The sequence below is a fragment of the Oryza glaberrima genome, chromosome 8 (assembly GCF_000147395.1).
Source record: "Oryza glaberrima chromosome 8, OglaRS2, whole genome shotgun sequence".
NCBI classification, from domain to species: domain Eukaryota; kingdom Viridiplantae; phylum Streptophyta; class Magnoliopsida; order Poales; family Poaceae; genus Oryza; species Oryza glaberrima.
The window spans coordinates 5865860-5871859 of NC_068333.1; positions in this window are offsets into that span (position 1 = coordinate 5865860).

A 6000-nucleotide genomic window follows, 5' to 3' on the forward strand; every position below is an offset into this window, starting at 1 on the left:
CTTATAAGGAGGGACTTGAATCGACCCATGAAAAGCCATCCGATAAGACCACAATGATTCGGCTAAACGAGTATGTCACTGCCGAGGATAATCAGAAATCTTTGTCTTAATCAATTTGATCAAACTCTTGTTAGATGCCTCGGTCTGCCCATTCGCTTGTGCATAATACGGTGAAGAATTCAACAATTTAATACCCATGCTATCGGCAAACTGAACAAACTCATCAGACACAAAAATTGAACCTTGATCGGTCGTAATGGTTTGAGGAATACCAAATCGATAGATTATATGCTCTTGAACAAATTGGATAGCGTCCCCATAATCAACCTTCTTCAAAGGAATCGCCTCTACCCATTTGGTAAAATAATCGGTGGCCACCAATATAAACTTATGTCCTTTACTCGATGGTGGATTAATCATGCCGATCATATCAATTCTCCAACCTCTAAATGGCCATGGATTAATGATAGGATTCATAGTCGATGCTAGTGCCCTCCTAATTGCTCCAAATTTTTGACAATCTTGACATCCTTTGTAATATTTGAAACAATCCTCCAGCATTGTCGGCCAAAAATACCATGCATGTCGAAGCAACCACTTCATCTTATAAGCCGATTGATGAGTGCCGCAAATCCCTTCATGAACCTCGCCGATTGCAACCTTAGCCTGATCGGCACTCAAACACTTAAGCAATACCCCATCAATTGTCCGATAATAAAGCTCATCATCTAATAAAGTATACTTCGCTTTATATCTCAATTTCCAAGAAGCCGATTGAGACGGATTCTGTAAATATTGATATACATCATATCTCCAATCATCGGCTGTTATTGCAGCAACTTCAACCTTAACATCTTTGATCATCGGCTTATACCCTGATGCCCCTTGGGCCAAATCATTAGCTTCAATATTCTGCTCTCGAGATACATGCCTCAAAGTAACCAGCCGAAATTCCTTCATTAGTTCTTGGCACTTCTCATTATAAACCATTAATGTATCATTCTTGCACTTATATTCTCATGCCAATTGACTGATTACTAGCAAAGAATCCCCCATAATTTCGATAGCATCGGCTTCAACTTCCTTGAGTAACTGCAACCCTTTGAGAACTGCTTCATACTCAGCTTAATTATTGGTCGCATAAGGTTTAATAGTATAAGCAAACTCAAAACATGCCCCCCGAGGGGAAATTATAACTAAGCCGATACCACAACCATGAGTACATACTGATCCATCAAAGAATAAAGTCCATGGCACAATCTCAACTGAGCCGATTAAATCATCACGATGATCAACAATGAAATCGGCTATAGCTTGCCCTTTGACCGCCTTCGGTGACTCATACCGAAGATCAAACTCGGTTTAGGAAAATATCCATTTTCCAACCCTTCCTTTCAAAATTGGAGCCGATAACATGTACTTGACAACATCGGCCTTGCATATGACAGTGCATTCATTGGACAATTGATAATGCCTTAACCTTGTACATGAAAAATATAAGCACAAGCACAACTTCTCCACAGGGGAATATCTAGTTTTTGCATCCAAGAGCCGACTACTTAGATAGAACACAACTCTTTCTTTTCCTTCAAGCTCCTGAATCAAGACCGAGCCGATTGACTTCTCACCGGCCGACAGATATAACCTAAAAGGTATCCCTTTCTGTGGAGGAATCAAAACTGGAGGAGAACTCAGATATTCCTTAATATTATCTAAAGCTTTTTGTTGCTCTCCCCCCAAGTAAACTGTTGATTAGCTTTCAACCTTAACAATGGTGTAAAAGGCTCTAACCGTCCAGACAAATTAGAAATAAACCTTCTAACAAAATTTATCTTGCCGATCATCTCCTGCAACTCTGTCTTGTTCTCCGGGGGTTGAATCTTCTTGATTGCATTAACACTCCTTTGGGTAATCTCAATTCCCCACTCATGAACAAGAAATCCCAAAAACTGGCCAGCCGATACGCTGAAAACACATTTTGTTGGGTTCATTTTCAAGCCATATTTCCTAGTCCTTTCAAAAACCTTCCTCAGATCGGCTATGTGGTCCTCCACCTCTCTAGATTTAACAACCACATCATCAATGTAAACCTCAACCAACCAGCCGATCAGATCATGATATATATAATTCATGGCTCTTTGATATGTAGCCCCAGCACTTTTCAAGCCGAAAGTCATCACAATCCACTCAAACAAGCCAATTGCACCGGGACACCTAAAAGCTGTCTTACGGATATCCTCTTTGGCCATAAAGATTTGATTGTATCCTGCATTACCATCCATAAAACTTAAAATCTTGTGTCCTGAGGCAGCATCAACCAGCTGATCGGCTACTGGCATTGGATACTCATATTTTGGGGTAGCTTTATTTAAATCCCTGAAATCAATGCACACTCGGACCTTGCCGTTTTTCTTAATAACAGGAACTATACTAGAAACCCACTCAGCATATCGGCAAGGACGAATAAAACCAGCATCATATAAACGTTTGATCTTAGCCTTGACAGGTTCGAGCATATCGGCTTTGCATCTTCTAGGCAGTTGTTGGTGTGGCCTAACCCCTGGTTTGATAGGTAGCCGATGTTCAACAATCGATCGGCTAAGTCCAGGCATCTCATAATATCCCCAAGCAAAGCAATTTCTGAACTCCTTTAACAGCTCTATCAACTTGGTTCTGAATTCCGAAGATAAATTCTTACTAATAAATGTCGGCCTTGGTCGATCACCTAGACCAATTGGCTATATATCAGAATCGGACACTTTTAGAAAATCTCCATTCCAAACTTTTCCAGATAGGCAATCAAGACCATCCATCTCCCAAAGAGCTAAATCAGCACTGGCAACATTGACTGACCTGTCGGCTGGCACGATCTCAACCTTGTTGCCTTGCCATTGAATCAAGCATTGATGCATGGTTGAAGGAATACAACAATTAGCATGAATCCAATCCCTTCCAGGCAACAAGCTGTAGGAACCCTTCCCATCGATGACAAAAAAACGTTGTCGGAATAGTTTTGTTGCCGACTGTCAGCTCCACACTCAAAACTCCTTTGGTTTCTAATGGATTGCCACCAAAATCCTTGAGCACCATATTTTTCTTGATGAGATCTTCAGCGTTTCTGCCCAACTTACTGAATGTAGCGTAAGGCATCAAATTCACTGCAGCCCCACCATCGACCATCATCTTAGACATCGGCTTCCCATTGACATAGCCATTTATATACAATGATTTAAGATGCCGATTCTCTGTCCCTTCAGGCTTCTCGAAGACTGCTTGTTCTGGTGATAAAACCAACTTAGCCGATTCTTCTTCAACTTCATCAACATCGGCTTGTTTAACCCCAAACTCAGCAGGCAATGTGAAAACCATGTTAGCCGATGCCGTAACAACACTTTTTCCTTTGGCTAATCTCTTTGCTTCATCGGCTGTGGCCTCATCGGCTGCAGGAGCTTGATTCTTAATGCGCCATTCCTGCCTCGGCTTTGTCTTCTTCAGCCGACGATTGATTTCTTGTTCAACCTCCTGAAATCGTTCTCTGTTCCTCAACCTCTGAACCCTTCTCTTTTGATTCTTTATAAAGATACCAGAAGGACACCATTGAGTCTTCCTGTCTTCATTGTCCTCTTGGTTACACTCTTGATTCATCGGGCCCAACCTTTGATGAACAGGAACTCTCGTTTGCTTCAGCCGATTGCCTCTATTATACGATCGGCTTGAACTTTCTGCAACATTACCGCACCCAGGACAGTCCTCGATAGATGGCAGCCTCATATCCTCATTCTAACAGAATTTAAAGAACTCGCAACCCCAATGAGGATCAAAACCATCATCACCTTCTTTGTAATGTTTCTCCTGTTGTTTGTCATACTTCTTCTGATACTTGTTGATAATTTTAGCCGAATTCGCCTGAAAACTTCTCGCATGTCCTCCATCGGCTGTTCGACCAGCTGTATGCACCATATTGACAGGAAAAGGATTGCCATCAACCTTCATCGGCCTCTTAGAATCATCAAATTTGATTTTGCCTCCCTCAATAGCCGCCTGGATCTGTTGTCTGAAAACTTTGCAATCATTTGTAGAATGAGACCCAGAATTGTGCCACTTGCAATACCTCCTCTTGCCCAATTCTTCAGCCGAGGGAATTGTATGGCCAGCAGGAAGTTGAATCTGCTTCTCTCGAAGTAGCAAATCAAAAATCTTATCAGCCTTGGTAATATCAAAGTCATACCTCTCCTCTTTTCTAGAATTCTTTACCCATTGACATGGTATAACCTTTTTGCTTCTCACCCATTCGGCTGCTGCTATCTCAAAATCATCATCATCATCATCATCATCATCCGATCGATATATGTAAGGACAGACATGATTAACCTTTTTGAAATTCTTCCTGGCTTCTGCAAACCTTTGTTCATGCAAGGTTACCTTCTGTGCAAGATGTGACAAGTTATCAAAGTCTTGAGACGAGAACTTCTCCCTAATCGGAGCAATCATATCCTGAAAAGCCAAATCGGCTAACTGGGCATCAGTCAAACTCAAGCTACAACACTTATTCCTCATCTCTCTGAATCTCTGAATATACTCATGCACAGGCTCATCATGTCTCTGCTTGATTGCTGTTAATCGGACAATTTCATCTCATGAATCCCACTGTAGAAATAGCTATGAAAATGCTTCTCCAAATCGGCCCAACTGTTGATTGATCCACATGGCAAAGAAGAAAACCAAGTCAAAGCCAATCCAGACAAAGACAACCGGAACAACCTAACCCTCAAGGCATCCACAGCCGATGCTTCACCACACTGAGCTAAAAATCGGCTAACGTGTTCATAAGATGACACACTATCCTGCCCTGAGAATTTCAAAAAGTCTGGAACTTTGAATCAGTTAGGTAGAGGGACTCTCTCAAACCACACAGGGTAAGAATGCCGATACAGATTTCCAGCGTCTCTTGGCTTGAGCCCAAACTGCTCCTTCATCACATCTGCAATCATATCAGCCCAAGGTCGTGGCTGAGGTACTCCTTGAGGTTGTTGTTGCATGGGTTCGAATTGATTGTATTGAGGAACAAACTGGGGCTGAGCCGGTCCTCCCTGTTGATATTGAGCTTGCGGCGAAGGAGGCTAATACTAATAATTCAAATTGCCCCCTGGTAATTCTGGAAGTTCGGCTGAATATTGCGCACCAGATGTTCGGGAACAACTTGAGGTATCATCGTTTGATCTGGCTGCACATAATGAACTAAATGCTCTGGGACAACTTGATTCACAGCATGCTGCCCTAGGTGATTGTTAGGTGTTGCAAATCCAGTCGATGCATTCATCAAACCTTGCTGCTAAATCGGCTGAATAACCTGTTGCCTTAATGGCGTTTGCTGAATCGGCTGCAAAACCTGTCGTCTTGGTGGCGTCTGCTGAATTGGCTGCACAACCTGTTGGATTGGGGGTGTTTGTTGAACCAGCTGCACAACCTGCTGCCTTGGCGGTGTTTGCTGAATCGGCTGCTGCTGGACTGGGTCAACGGTAGGTTGAGGTGGTAAAAACATAGCTGCAACCTGATCTTGCGTTAGCCGATTCACATTCTGCCCACTATGCTGTGGTTGTTCTCTCACCAACAACCGAGGATTGATTAATTGACCTGGTGCCGACGATGGTGCAGCGGGTGCAGGAGCCGATACTGGTGCCGTCGGCTGAGTCGATGGTGCGTTAGGAGGAACTGATTGAACGGCTTGTTGATTATCAGTGATTAAGGGCCGATAATTCGGGAAAGTACCTCCTTGAAGATAAACTGGTCCCGTATTCTGATATTCAGCTATTGAACCATCAACCATTGACTTCACCATGTTTGACAAAGTATTGACTAATATCCCAAATTGATTGATCAAAGCATGATGTACGGCATAGTCGACCTGATCCTGGAAGTTGTTAAACTGTAGCTGTGCCGCGTTACCATCTTGGTTAAGATTACCACCTTGAAATCCCTGAGAACCATCACCTTGAACTC